The sequence below is a fragment of the Panthera uncia genome (genome assembly GCF_023721935.1).
Source record: "Panthera uncia isolate 11264 chromosome A1 unlocalized genomic scaffold, Puncia_PCG_1.0 HiC_scaffold_16, whole genome shotgun sequence".
NCBI classification, from domain to species: domain Eukaryota; kingdom Metazoa; phylum Chordata; class Mammalia; order Carnivora; family Felidae; genus Panthera; species Panthera uncia.
Window position 1 is genome coordinate 56,328,004 of NW_026057576.1, and position 16,384 is coordinate 56,344,387.

Consider the following 16,384-nt stretch of genomic DNA (forward strand, 5'->3'; position numbering starts at 1 on the left):
ATAGTTTTGTATACATTTTTAACATTCTTAATTTTTCTTTAGCATCTTATAGGAAACAAAACATTTTTGTGACATTGTTAAGAAAATATAATTGAAATCAGCTGTAGAAGAAAATAATTTTTTACATATATACGATTCTTGCACAAAATTCCATGAGATTAGTGGGAATCCCTTGGCTTTTCTATCAGTTTATTGAACCAAAACGATAGCTTCTGTTTCTGAGCTGAAAAATATACATTCTCAATAAGGTTATCTCTGATGAAAATGCAATGGGAAACAAGAAAACCACTGTTCAGCCATCACCTTTGCTTTGGCAATCTGGATACTTTGTTTTTAATCTGTGAAAGTGCTTTGAATTGTTCATCCTGTAGCATAGCTGCTATGCTAAAATGGGATAATCGCAGCCTGAAATACATCTTTTGCTTTCCACTCTGTTCCTTATTTTCTACTTTTTAGAGATCAGCTACTGCTATGATAATCATGCATGTCTGGAACTAGAGGCAATTTTTAAAACTGCAACTTTTGTTTAGATAAACTGATTTCAGAGAATGACAGTAACTTTGAATGGCCTTGCAAATAACTACCAAAAATTTACCAGTTCCCAAAAGGTTACAGTCCCTTCTCTTCTAGAGAGAAAGAAGCTGTAAAATAAAAAGCATCCACAATTGCAGACTAATAAGCCAGTATCAATTCGTTTTTGGCCAGACTTCCAGGAAAATGTCAAAATGAATTTGATTATATACTGTATTAAAAAATTTTGGAGATTAATAATCTGAGTAACAATATAATAAAGTCTTTTTCTCAAGTGAGTGTTCTGTACATATGCATAGTGAACAGCAGGTTTCTATCTTCTCTGCTTATAAAATCATAGAAATAAAAAAATACCAGTTTCAGTGTGATAAGTTTATGATAAAAATGAGGTTAAATTTCCTGACAACAGTTGTTAAAATAATAGGATCCCCAGGAAATGTGTTAAATTGCCTTTGAAGATATTTTAAGATTTCTGGTGCATGTGTTTTTGAACATGTGTTCCTCTACTCTATAAAATGTTTCCTACTTTTTTCTTTCTTTAATAAATGCTTAAAGCCTATTAACAAAAGTACATTTTCATAAGTCTTTCCATCTTTGTTACTGTTTGGGAACCAAATAGAGATATACAAAGTAGGACAATATAGAACTGCTTCCTGCATAGAGTAATTTTCTAGAACACTAACAACAAAACAACGGCAAAAAGGCAAACTACAGAAATGTTTACCTTGTTCCTGAACAATCATCCTAAACTTGAAACTCTCTCAATGCCATACAAAGGTATAAGACTTTATCGTTATTATAACATTTGTATAATGATGCTATCTATACATTTAGAATTGGACTTAACACAATTATAACTATGAAAATAGTTGTCTTCTGTTCTAGTTCCTCAACAGAAGGATGGGCTATTAGATATAAAAGGTACATGAAATACTATCTAAGCTAGGATGTCTTAATATGTGGTCCTAGAATCATCTATATTAGAATGACCTAGAGGAGCCTGGGTGGCTCAGTCAGTTAAGCGACCAACTTTTGGTTTCGGATCAGGTCATGATTTCACAGTTTATGAATTCAAGCCCTGCATAGGGCTCTGCTCTGATAGTGCAGAGCCTGTTTGGAATTCTCCATCTCTCCCTTTCTCTCTGCCCCTCCCATGCTCTCTTAAAATAAATAAATTTAAAAAAAAATAAAAAAGAATTACCTGGTACAGTTTTTTTTTTTTTTTTTTTACAGAAGTCCTAAATTGTAATGACTAGCAACTTTGATGGTATATCTTATGAATCTAAATTTCTAGAAATAAGTATTTCAGCTGAATTAGATTTTTGTTAACCTTAACAATCATTTAAGGATTATTGATACATTACTAAGAATCTAGATGACGCACAGTAGGCTCTAAGGATACAAAGATGAATGAGGCGTCCAGTTTTGAAAATATAATCTTGCATTGCCTCAAATCAACAAATGCAAAGATTGGGGTGCCTAGGTGGCTCAGTCGGTTAAGCAGCTGACTCTTGGTTTTGGCTCAGGTCATGATCTTGTGGTTCATGAGTTTGAACCCCACATCGGGTTCTGTGCTGTCAGAATCCCTACTTGGGATTCTCTTTCCCTCTCTCTCTCTCCCCATCCTTGGCTCTCTCTCTCTCTCTCTATCTCTCACTCAAAATAAATAAATAAACTTAAAAAATAACAAATGCAATGATATATATGAAATATTTCTAACAACATGTATTGCATATGGAGAAAATATATCAAAGTAAAACTTCCTGGAAGAATTGATATCAGTTCAAAGCTGGGCAGCATAAGAAAATCATTAATGAAGGTGAATGGGAAAAGAAGTATTAACATAAGAGCCTATAAGGTGTGGGGGGGAAATTTAAGATAATGTCATATTATTGCATTATACCTCTTGAGGGATGCAACTGATAGAGAGGTGATGGCTGTTTGTGATTGATTGTTCTTAAGTTTTGTGTTCTCAGATTTGAGTGCAGTGATTCTGGGTTAAGTTTGGTTTGCCATGTAGGCTCCCAAGGCACCAGAGCCACCTCAGTTGACTGGCCTCCTTGTTTAATTATTTTGACAGACCATAGACTTGGAAACTTGTTTGAGTATAGATGTGGTAGTTCAAGTGGGAGATGAGGAGATCACAGGTTGAAAGGATAGAAATTAAAGAATGGGACTGAATATAGTAGAGCCATAAAACACTGGAACTTTAAAATTATCAGAATGTATAGGATGAAGTATAGGGAGAAATTTAGCATGGCTTACAGGTTAAACATATATCGACCAATTGAGAAAATAGACTGTTTAACTTCCAACTCTGCAATGGATTGGCAATTCAACTTTAGTAATACAACTACAACTCTCAAAGGCTTTTTTTTTTTAATTGCTATCCATCTTCACAAAACTGAAGATGGAAATAGTCACTGGATGCCATATGCAAAAAAAAAAAAATGGAAGTGAACATTTTTGGGAATTGATAAGTATAGCCAATATGTGTTACTCACACTGCAGTTCTATTAAGTGACACAAACAGTAGATTAACTAATACTGAATCATTTTTCCTAGAGCAAACACAGGGTTAGGTTCCTGTGGGCTCCAGTCTCAGTATTTTCATCAACTGATCAATACATAACTTTGTTTTATATTAATTTCTGCTTTAAAATACCTCAACTATAGGGGCGCCTGGGTCACTCAGTCGGTTAAGCGTCCGACTTCGGCTCAGGTCATGATCTCGCGGTATGTGAGTTCGAGCCCCGCGTCAGGCTCTGTGCTGACTGCTCAGAGCCTGGAGCCTGTTTCATATTCTGTGTCTCCCTCTCTCTCTGACCCTCCCCCGTTCATGCTCTGTCTCTCTCTGTCTCAAAAATAAATAAACGTCAAAAAAAAATAAAATAAAATTAAATTAAATTAAAATAAAATAAAATAAAATAAAATAAAATAAAATAAAAATAAAATACCTCAACTATATACGTATATAGTTGATTCATTAAAATTGAAACCAGGGCGAGAACCTGGGTGGCTCAGTTGGTTAAGTGTCTGACTTCGGCTAGGGTCATGATCTCCAGTTTCGTGAATTTGAGCCCCACGTCGGTCTCTATACTGACAGCGCAGCAGACCCTGGAGCCCCCTACGAATTCTCTGTCTCTCTCTCCCTCTCTCTCTCTCTCTGTCTCAAAAACAAATAAGCATTTAAAAAGTATATTGAAGTCATGGCTACCAGCACTATAACTCATGTCTGATGGAAGCTTATCTAACATACCTGTTTTCTTCATAAGATTCACCATAGCCTTCTTGGGCTGAAGAACACTAAACAACACTTCAGTACTATGTTTGGTGGCCATTTTAACCAGCAAAACTACAGACATTAAAAAAAAATGTGAACTAAAATGCCCCAAAACATAGCACTAAATAGATCCTGAAGAAGACACTTGTGAGATCTGAAATAAGAGGGCCGAATCTTGCCTTGTGTGACTTAAGCAGGGAATGTGTGGCACAGGCAACTCAAATTTTTTGCCACCCTATGTGTGTCCCTGAGTGACCATGAAAGTACCTCAACTATTTATTTTGCATTACCAATAAATGTTAGCAAATAAGAGAACTCACAATTGTGAAATCCACAAATAATGACAATTAATCACACTATGCAAAATGTTTGGTAAAAGTGCTGGGACTGAGGCGATGATTGGAAAATGGAATAATCTCTTGAATGGAAATTAATTAATGAGAGTATCAAATTCCAATGTTGTTTGATTTCCTACATTCCTGGGTAGGTTAAAAAAAGAAGGGTGAAATAGTGATAAAAAATTAAAAATGCAAAAAAAAATCATGAAAATATAAAATTTATCTTAGTGATCTTAACTTTACATACCTTTACCCTTAGGCTAAATTAATTTGTTAAATATAAATGAAAATGAAAAAAAAATTCTTTCACTTACCAAAAAACATTTAAACATTAGCTTTTAATACATTATTAATTAGTGTGTTAAAATGCCCTAATTTTATTAAAAATACAAAAAGAAAGCAAAACTTAATTTAATAATGTTTTTTCTTTGTTACAATATATAGGTAGTTTTTAAGAATTTTTATTAATGTTGCTTATGTTTTTCTTGCATCTTTTAGAGGTAATTATAAAATTGTAATTTGATATAGTAAAAGAAATGAAATAACTATATCATTTTCCCTTCTTTTTGTTTTCTTCATTTTAGAAGTAGATTAATAACATTTTCAACTCATTTTTCTAATTTCAGTTTCAGATTAAAAAATTATATAGCAAAATTGAGCAAATATAGCAAAAATGGGCATAGTATGATAGTAATCTTTTTATTTTCTAAACTTGCTTTTCTCAGGAGTACTTACAGTAAAAAGGAACACCCAGGCCTCGAAAAGTCAATCAAACCAATGAGGAAAAGGTTAAAATAATACCTGCTATACAATATTGTTTTATTGTCATGAGGGCGACAATCGTCATTTCTATATCTTGCTCTTTAGATTATAAATAAAAATGGTTGGGTGTCTGGGTGGCTCAGTCAGCTGAGTGTCTGACTTCAGCTCAGGTCATGATCTCACATCTGTGAGGATTTGAGCCCTGTGTCGGGGTCTGTGCTGACAGCCTGGATCCTGCTTCATATTCTGTGTGTGTCTCTCTCTCTGCCCCTTCCCGACTCCCATTCTGTTTCTCTGTCTCTCTCAAAAATAAACAAACATTAAAATAAATGAATAAATATATAAATAACAAATGGCATCACATGAATAATATTTTCCTTGGGAAAGGAGAAAGTAATCTGTATTATGTCTCCTTCACTGATACTGATGTTAGTAAATTCTGAGCTCTCAAGAAAAGTAAATAATTTTTCTCTTCTTGGATACCATTGTTCCCTAGTCAGCCTACACTCTTAGAAACATTTAAGAAAGTCACTAAAATCTCTTATTCAGGTAATGCAGATAGTGACTCTAGGAAGAAGCAATTTAGGGACTCTTTACCACACTTTCTATGGAGCATTCCAAGAATGAAGTAGAAGATATCTAGTGGGCATGCTTCACTCCCCCATTTTATACTCCTTCAACTCTTGAGAGTATGACTGAGTTAACTGATGGAGAAGGATGCTACCACAGAAATACTGGTCTATTGTTCTTAGAGAAAATCATTACAAATGTCTGCCTTTTATTATTAGCAAGTTACCTCTAACAACACATATGTCTACATAACAATTTATAAGAAAGTGTTCAGATCCCAAGAATGTATACCACCAGCAGTTATGTCCTTTTCTTCTCTTTTCTCTGGAACAGTGTAGAGGAGATTTGACTTGGGCAAACAAAATGGGAATTGTATGCAAACTTCTGGCCTTTATTTCTCCCAGGATGACCAGCATTTCAAATGCCTTCAGGGTACATGTTTTACAATATAGCTGAAAGTTCTAAGACTACAAATATGCTCATCCTTGCTAGAGTTAATGATCTATCAATTATTTTGGTGAAGTGTCTTAGAAAAATCTGTAATGAGAGAATATCCATTTGTAAAATATCTATTTGTATTTAAAGGAAACATTGTGAAATTCTCAGGAAAAAAGATTTTATCTTATTATTTCAAAACATACTAATACTCATAACATACTAATACTCATAATATACTAATCTTATGAGTATGAAGATATAAGATTTAATTACCAAGGATTACAGCATATAGAGTTGTGAATATTCATATAGCATATGCATTTTATAAATGAATACACATTAAACCATAGAATTTTAAGTGACAATAGATTTAATAAAATCAAGGCCTGCTCATTGATATCTTCACGGCAATAGAAATGTTGCTGCAACACCAAAAATATATTAATGATTGAAGAAAATTAATCTATAATTCCCTTTACCTGCAATTTTATATTCTTCAGGCAGTAACTCAAGAGGGAAGATCAATCTATAGTTGCTACACTCAGAAGTTTCTAGTTGGGTGGTGCAGCCTTAGAGGCATAGCTCAGATCATTTTCCAAGAAATAACTGGCAAATCAGCTGTAAGAAGTGTAGCTGTCATTCCCCATCTGTTAGTGTCATCAGCATCCATCTCAGATTTTGTTCTGAAACCACATTCATTCTGCTCTTTCCAGGCAGGCCCTAGTAAATGAGTGAACACTACTTGGCCAATAGTATGCAAAGAAAAATGTTCCCACAAAGGAAACTGATGGTTAGCCAAAACTTAGTAGAAAAATCAGGAGATACTGATGTTGTTAAAATGTCTTTGATTTACTTAAAGTATTTTAGGCTTGTGAACTGAACCATATTCTGTAAGGGCTTTGTATGGAATATCTGGAAATGAGGAAAAATCAATTGCCTTAATTGAGAATCAACACTCCAGGATGTCAGCTAACAATATATCATGAAGTCGAAGAGCCCTAGCAGTAACAAAGCAAGCCATTCATTTATTTATATCTCAATAAGCACATAAGATTTTATTATTTAGCATATAAAATATATAGTTTTGTTGGTAAAATTAGTAACTTGTTATTTAGTAAGATAAATAAGCTCTTCTTTGGAGAAATTGGAGATATCAAGAAAATAGAGTAGATAAAATAGAGACACTACCTATCACTTATGCAAATGGCCTGGAGAACCAAAGAGGCCTGAACCCTATTTCTTAAGGGATGGCTCTGAAATCATGATTCTTACACAGGCCTTTAATGAGCTCTTTTTAGTAGCATTTCTGGTTGCTGATGCTTAATAAAGGGGGATAGACTCTTATCTCTGGATTATCATTCTGCCAAATGTGGAATTTTCATAAAATGTGATGAGAGCCTCCAAAGTTGAGTGGCTCTTTATGGTAACTGTGGAATAGCTTGCATGACTCTTTTCATGCTTCCTGCTAGAAAACATCTGATTAATAAGTGCCTGTATATGTGGAAGAATTTGCTCCAAGACTTAGTTTGATGTGCCCTTGAGAAAGAAAAAAATAAAATAGCACTGCTATCAAAGGAATAGCCTGGAGTGTACTGAGTTTGCATCCCTCCAAAATTCATACGTTCAAATATTAACCCTCAATATCATGGTAATAGAAGGTGGGGCTTTGGGACTGGATTAGAACATGGAACATGAATAGCAGTAGTGTCCTTAAAAAGGGAACTTCATAAAGTTCTCATACCCTTTCTGCCTTGTGAGGATATAGTGAAAGGAGAGCATCTGCTGCCCAGAAGAGGGTTCTTACCATACTTTGACCATTAAGTTCTCAGACTTCCAGCCCTCACAGCTGTGAGTAATAAATTTCTGTGGTATATAAGCCACTCAGTTTATAAGGTCTGTTATACTAGCTCAAATAGACAAAGCATCCAACCCAGATAATACCCCACATTCTTACACAGTCTCCCAAATCTCCTTACACAAGCTCAAATCCTATAACAAGTTCTTTTGTACACCTTCTTACTGAGACAGCCTGGTTACACATGATGTGTATCCTTCCTCCTTGCAACTGCTGGTAGTCTTTCTGTAGACCAATTAAGACAAAATCCTTTAGTAAAGAAGGTTAAAAATTCACATAAAACATACATGACTTCAGAGAGTTATTGTGCAATGAAGAAAAGTAAGTCAGAGTAAGAGTTTAGGAAGTAATGGTGTTGTGACCAAGAGGACACTTTCTATTTAGCAGTCAAGGAAGGTTTCTCTGAGGAGGTGGCATTTCTGGAGAGACCTGAATGAAATGAGAAACATTCATAGATTTAAGTAAGATAATTTCTGAAATAAAAAAAAATCTGTAAAGGATCTGATATAGGAAAACTGTGGTATGGTAGAAGAGCCCACCACTCCTAACCAAAAAAAAGAAGGATGTAAATTTAATAAATCTAAGGCATCTATTAAAACATATTTAAAGGCAATCCAGTATAATTACTAAATTGACCGATGACTAGCTTTATTTGCTAAGATATATATGTATGTGCATTTAGTATATATATTGTACACACATTATTATACATCATTGTGCAATGTTATGCTTTCAGATAGTGCTGATAGTACTTAGTCATGTTATCAGCAATTAGATTATGTTGGGGTTTGAGAGTAAATATCAGTACTCTCTCCCTGCTTCCCTTTCTACCTTCCATCTGGATTTGAAATGATTTATAAAGAGTGAAACAGAGATAAAAAAAATATCAACTTAATTATTCGCAAGGACCTGAGTTGGAGATTATAACTCACATGTGGAAAAGTGACACCCCTGAATTAGGCAAATTTATCCATTTAGTCATTGGCATAGAAGAAAAATTCCAAGTAGTTTCTATCAAGGGGCAGAGGGCAGGCCAAGGTATAAATGTACTCTAGAGACTTGCCTATAACTAAATAAGGATCCAGAAGAGTTTCACCTCCAGAAGAATCTCACTCATGTTCAATTCCTTTCCATTGAAGAACAAGATTGTTGTCCAGGAAAATCCTCCCCCCCCCAAAAAAAAAAAACAAAAAACAAAACACGAAGAGTGGAATAAAGTAAAAGTGACTTTATATTTTAGTTAGCAGAAAACAGATCCAGCTAGCAGTGTCTATTGTTAATAGCGTTCACTTCCACTCCCTAAAATTCCTTGGTGATCCTGGGAACACATGTCACCTCTTAATATATTAATACTTTTCCTCTTTGCCTTTGGAAAGACTTTTCTCACATGGATAAAGGATCATTTAATTTGAAAACTATGTATTTTCAATATATACTTGATTCTCATGCAGGAATAAGACTGATTTCAGTGTCAGTTTAAAATATGAGTAGTGTGATCTTTTAAAAATATTTTCAATTACTGTATTGTAAAAAATATATAGAGCAATTAAAATTCTGGAGAAAAAAGTCCTAATACAGAGAAAAATTTGTAAAAGACTAGACAGTATTGACAGTCCCATTACTCACTGTTATTTTAATTAGGTGGTTTCCACTCTTGCCTGTATTTTTCTCTGACTGCTCAGCTCTGCTCCCCAAATTCTCTTTTCTGTTCCCATTTATATCATGAGATATTACCCTCAACAGCTCTTGCTCTCAATTTTGTAAAACTGCCCAAATCCCACAAATCAACATTATATTTTATTCACTTTTCTTTAATGGTATAGATTAAAGAAGCTTAGTATGGTAAAACTCAAATTGTGAGAAATTATAATGCTGTACATAAAATTGGCTGCATTAAATTCAAATTGCCTATTTGATTTCCTCACTTCATCAGAATTAGTTATTAGGTATTTTGTATGAGTTATTCAGGTTAACTCATTTAAATTTACTAGACTTGTTTGTTAAATTGCTTACACAGAAATATTTTTTTTACTTATTTTAATAACTAAAAAAATAAACCTTTTAAAACAGGAAAATGTTTCTTTTCCTGTTCATGCATAATTATAAGCTTCTACAAAAAGCATGTTTTTCTACAATGCAGAAAAGCTCTGACATACAGGCCATAATTTTCCTTCAATGAACTTCTTTACTTTTTATATATTGTCAGAAATATTAAATTCTTTAATGATACATTTTATATTCACTGGTTTTTCCCTTTTAATCATTTATATTGCATGCAAGTTGATCATGTTCCTTCGAACTGTGGATTATATGAGATGTTTCTTTAAGAATAAAAGCACAATAGCTTCAGGTTTTTAGTGTTTTAAAGATATTCATCATCTCAAAACATACACACATTTTCAAGAATATAAATTTTTGAGGACACAATACAATGATCAAAAGAGACACAATTATTCTTTAGTGTTCATAATAATATACTGTATTTCCTAGAAAAAGTATTATATCTCTGAATTATATACAAAAAGAAAATGAAAAATAACTACTCATTGAAAATTACATTTACTTACTTGAATATTTTGCCAATAAGTAGAAGTGATATTTCTTCAAACACGTAACACATAAAATGACCATGCCCAGATCAATTACTGACAACTCCATAAGAAAAATAGTATTAATATTTGTTTTTTATAGCTCAATTTTTAAGTGCAAAATCATCGTGGTGCAGATTGTTAACTATTTTCCCATATTGATTTTTATTTTCTCCCTTAGTATTATAACCTTCAAATTTTAGCTGATGTCATGGTCTCCAGAATAAATAATACACTTCACACTCTCCCAGAAGAATAACCATGTGACCCAATTCTGACCAATGTGAATGAATGAAGAGATATAGCTTCCAGAGTCTTATCTTTGAAGGGAATAGACATACTCTCTATTTTCCTTTAATTAGAGCACAAATGTCATAGGGGAACTTAATAGATATCTTAAATCCAAAGGTAGAGCCAGTCTGTAAGAAATACTTAAGGATCTACATAGCTTTCATTTAAGTGGTTGTGAAAGAAAGAAAGAAAGAAAGAAAGAAAGGGAAGGGAAAAGAAGGGAAAAGTAAAAGCTCCCGTAGGAAACACATGGAACATCAATTTCCATATTCTCAATCACCTCTCTTAAAAAATATACTATTTATCAAAGGAAGGGAAATCTTTACCATGAGGGCCAGCCTGGTACAATAGCATCTCAATTTCCTTTCTCTCTCCTTCTTCACCAGAGTCAAGTTTCTTCTTTCCCAGTTTGTAAACTACATTAAGAAAAACAGCTACATGAGGTGATGACTAACCTCCACTATAAAGTTCAAATCATATATTTGCACTTGCCATCTTCAACATATCCTCTCACAATCCCAGGTCCCAATCAATCACCACATAATGCAAACTGAGAATTGATGAGTCATGTGTGGAGCCTAAGAAATCAACAACAAAATTGAAGAGTTCTGCCCTGACACCCGTCTAGATTCTACCATGAGAGAATGACATGATGAACATTCACAACATTATAAAAGACAGAAATGAACTTGTCCAACTCATTATTATGGCCTGTATTAGAGCAGCCTAACAATAACAAAGCAACACAATAAGAGTAAATATCAAATATATTTACAAACTTGCAATTATTATTCATGAAAATATTGTACATTCATTTATATCTATATACTTTATTTACATATGCATTTATCTTTATATTCCAATTTTACATAATCATAATGTCACTATTGGAAGTTGTTCTTTCTAAAAAATTGCAATTAAAGTAATTTGAATATGCATGTTTTGAAGTAAATTTCAGGGTTTCAACATAATTTTCTATGAACATATTCATTTATCCTAAATGAAACTTTCATTAGCGAATAGATACCATGTGTTGTAACTAACTACTATTGTAAATGTTGTGTTGTGTATCCATCATGAGATATGTAAGTATTTCCCAAAATAACTAAAATTGAGAAGTTTATGTTTGGGTACCTGCCATTATCAATCTAATTCTGTATTGTGTGTGTGTGTGTGTGTGTGTGTGTGTGTGTGTATTGTTAAAGTAAAAAAAATTACATTAAATATGTGAAACATGAAGTCATAATCTGTACTATGTCTTGGTCTGAAAAACAAAGTTTGATTTATCTTTTTTTTCCCATATCACTTTAAACTTATCTTATGTTTCACATTTTGTGAAAGCCACATACAAGAAAGACATGGCCAGAGCTATGAGGATAAAGTGAATAGGCAAAGAAAAAATGTTCCATGTCTATTTTCAGGCACCACTTTGTTCCCTTAGTTTTCCTTTGAACTTTATGCTGGATAAAACATGCAGGCCATAGTGATATAGAGCTCTATATATTCCCTGCAGAAAAAGCAGTACTTTAGCCTTCAAAACATTGTTAAACTAAGTTATAAACCAGAAACTGTTTGCTTGAAGTCTATTTTGAAGTAAAACACATTTATGCCTCAATTAAATAATAAGTACAGTCACAATAATAACTATTTATTATCTCTCTGCTCTAGTCGGAACACCTCATTTGGTTCAGCCATCAACATTATGAAAGAAGAGTTGTCATTAATCCTTTAGTTTCCAAAATGAAACCCAGCACATTTACATAATTTTCCCAATCCATTCATAATTTCAAATCTCAAGCAGGGGTGCCTGGGTGGCTTAGTCAGTTAAGCGTCAGACTAAGGCTCAGGTCATGATCTCACATTTCCTAAACCCCACATTGGGCTCTGTGCTGACAGCTCAGAGCCTGGAGCCTGCTTCAGATTCTGTGTCTCCCACTCTCTCTTTGCCCCTCCTCCCACTCACACTTTCCGTGTGTATGTCTTTCTCTTTCTCAAAAACAAATAAACATTCATCGCTTACATACAACAGCCAGTGCTCATCCCAACAAGTGCTTGCTGTATGTAAGTGATGAATCACAGGAATCTACCCCTGAAACCAAGAGCACATTGTATACAATGCATGTTAGCCAACGTGACAATAAATTATATTTAAAAAATAATAAATAAACAGATTCCATATTTAAAAAATAAAAATAAAGATAAAAAATAAAATTTTTAAAAACAAAAAAATAATAAATAAATAAATAAATAAATAAACAAACAAACATTAAAAACAATTAAAAAATAATCTCAAGCAATAAGACCCTAGGACCGTCATTTTTAGGTAACAAATTATATTAGCATCTAAAACATTGGCATTTGGTTTTGCAAAATGAATAAATTAAGGAGTCATTATTTACATCATAATTACTTTGTTTTTAAAACCATTGGCATCAAATTTCAATTAAATAGAGTTATCTTTAAGCTAATAAAATGTTGAAATACTTCCCAAAATACCTCTGCTCTCTTTCAGCCTTCAAACAATTACATACATTGTCACTGATTTTGTGTCAACAGTATATGGTTAATCTTGCTATTATTCATATTAAGTAATATCCTAAACATTCTGGACTGAAATTCCTTTTCAATCCTTTTTTTCCTTTCTTTCTTTTCCTATTTTCAATCTGATGTATTCAATGCCCCCTGATCCAAAGCACGGACATCAGTGGCATCCATCCTACTTGCCAATCACAATGTATTCTACCTTACTACTCTAAACAAATTATATACCAGAGGGTGGCAAATCCTGTCTATAAAGGACTATAGAGTAGGGGCACCTGGGTAGTTCAGCTGGTTAAGCGACCGACTTTGGCTTAGATCATGATCTCACAGTTCGTAGGTTTGAGCCCCGAATTGGAGTCTGTGCTGATGGCTTGGAGGCTGGAGCCTGCTTTGGGTTCTGTATTTCCCTCTCTCTCTCCCCTGCTCATGCTCTGTTTCTGTCTCAAAAATAAACATTAAAAAAATTGGGGTGAAGGGACACCTGGGTGACTCAGTCGGTTAAGCATCAACTTCAGCTCAGGTCAGGATCTCACAGCTCATGAGTTCGAGCCCCATGTCAGGCTCCGTGCTGGGAGCTCAGAGCCTGGAGCCTGCTTCAGATTCTTTGTCTCCCTCTCTCTCTGTCCCTTCCCCACTCATGCTCTTTCTCTCAAAAATGAATAAATGTTAAAAAAATTCGTTTTAAATAAAAAAGAATTATTTTAATTAAAACAAAAAGACCGTATAGTAAATATCTGTGGCTTTGTAGGTTAACGAGGTAATGCTAAAGTAGCCATAGGCAATAAGTAAACAAAAAGCAAACTAATAAGTGTGTATACACATACCTATATACAAAAATATGCAGCAGTCAAATTTGGTCAATAGGCCAGTGTTTGCCTACCCCGTTCATACATTTTGTACCTTAGATGCCATTCAAATTCACATATTCTTATTAAGAAGCCCTGGTTATTTTTAACTTTCAAAACAAATCTGTTTCTCCATGAGGCCTCCCCAGCTCTCCTTTCTGTCTGCTCTGCCATATCAACCCCTCTCTGATATGGTTGCATTATGAAAATGCGGTTTTTTTTAATATTACAAATTATAGTAGGCCAATAATCTTAGTTACTTGTGCATGTGTGCGATTACTTTTTGTTTTCAACTACGGTTATTCAGCATGATATACTCTACAATACCAAGTAAGCAAATGCATTATTCAAGTGAAGAGTTTATACACACACACATATTTGTTACGTTTAAGTGAATTATTTTTTAAAAAACATCTCTACCATTGTGCAGATCTGGGAATTTTGTACAGGAAGTAAAGTTGCATGCTGAGGTTGTATCTACACAATGCCAAAACATCTAGATTAAAAGCAAAACATTCGGTCAACCATGACATTGTTTCCAAGTATCTACATGCTTGGCATTGGGAAAGGAAAATGTTTAGATGATGGATGTTACTTTTTATTTTCCATCTGGCTATTTTGGCTTCATGTAGACAGAGCCTCTGACAGTCAACATTGATGACAAAACAATTTCAGGTTTTAGATTTGGTTTTAAGCCCACCCACATGGAGGTAAACAGATTAGCTTGAAGAAAAGAAACTGTTGAACGTCTAATCACATCTATGCTTTCAGCCAAGAGAAATCTCTGAAGAATGATGATCTGCATTTACATCTCCCCAGCCTGTAATTCAACCCTGTTTCATAGAAGAGAGTTTGCTTGGAAAAATCCCCAGCTCAATTACCCAGACATATCAGGAATCTCCAATAAGAGTCATGTCAGTCTGGGGCCCCACATCCAGTGAACAGAAAGAAATAATTCTCCCCACTGTGATCAAAACTGAGAAGGATGGAATATAAGGAGACATGTTTTTTTGGATCATTCTAAAAAGGCTTTGAATTCTGCTTTGTGTAGAAGCCAATAGAGATAAGAAGTAAAATATCAAGGGTACTACATATTAATTGTGAAATAAATCCACTTAAAATATCTATAAAACTGAAGAAAATATTTGAACTGGCTTCAGAGTGATTCTATGCAGCAGAGAATTACCAGAGTGAACTGACAGTGAACTGTCAGTCAACTGTAGGACATTTAAAAAACTTTGATGAAATACTCACCCTCTGCCCCTCACTCATCATGTGCATACACACACACACACACACACACACACACACACACACAAGGGTAAAGTTTATACATACTAGAATATTTGTACATACACACACATAAACTTTTGTACATACATAAATCTATCACAATTGGGTTATCTTAAATGAGAAACAGTTTAATCTTTAATATTTATTTGCATATAATCTTCTATCAAATAGAAGAAACATTATTGACATTAATCATGATGCTAATCTTAAAACCATACATCTTTCAACAATATTTAACAGTAAAACACTTTGGGATTAGTGATTTGATCATCAGATCAGGATATTAAAAATATGCAATTTTTATCCTTGCTAATAGAAATATGGGATTCAGCTATTTTTAGCCTTCCTAACCAGTCTTAATCTTTTGTCTCATACATCCAGAGAGTCATAAACAAGAAGCTCCTATCTAGATTTATATAGCCAAGATTATTATCTAATTGAAAAATGTATGTGGTTGAACTGATAACGGTGCTAATAATATCTCACAAGTTAGATATGTGTAATTGGCCCTAATAAATAGTAATAACTTTGTTCATTTTTTAAAAAAATGTTTCTTTCTTTATTTATTTTAGAGAGAGCAAGAGAACACAAGCAAGAGAGGGACAGAAAGAGAGAGAGGGAGACACAGAGTCTAAAGCAGGCTCCAGACTCTGAGTTGTCAGCGCAGAGCCCAATGAGAGGCTCAAACCCAAGAATGGTGAGATCATGACCTGAGCCAAAGTCAGATGTTCCACTGACTTGAGCCACCCAGGTGCCCCATAAATTGTCGATTTTAATGTAGGTAATTGTGGAATTGGATTATGCAAATACTAGTGAATATTATATACAATATTTTTCTAAAACTTAATTTATTTGCTCTCTTATTTGCAGCATGTTATTTCATATAGGTAAGTAGGTAGAGGGAGAAATAGAAAGAGAGATGGTAAATAGATAGATGTCAGACACTTCATATTTGTAGGTCATAAATAATAAGGTTACTCGAGACACTTAACATGAATATTTGGAACTATTTTAAAAATGAGGGCTGGCTTTAAACTCTACTGTCTATT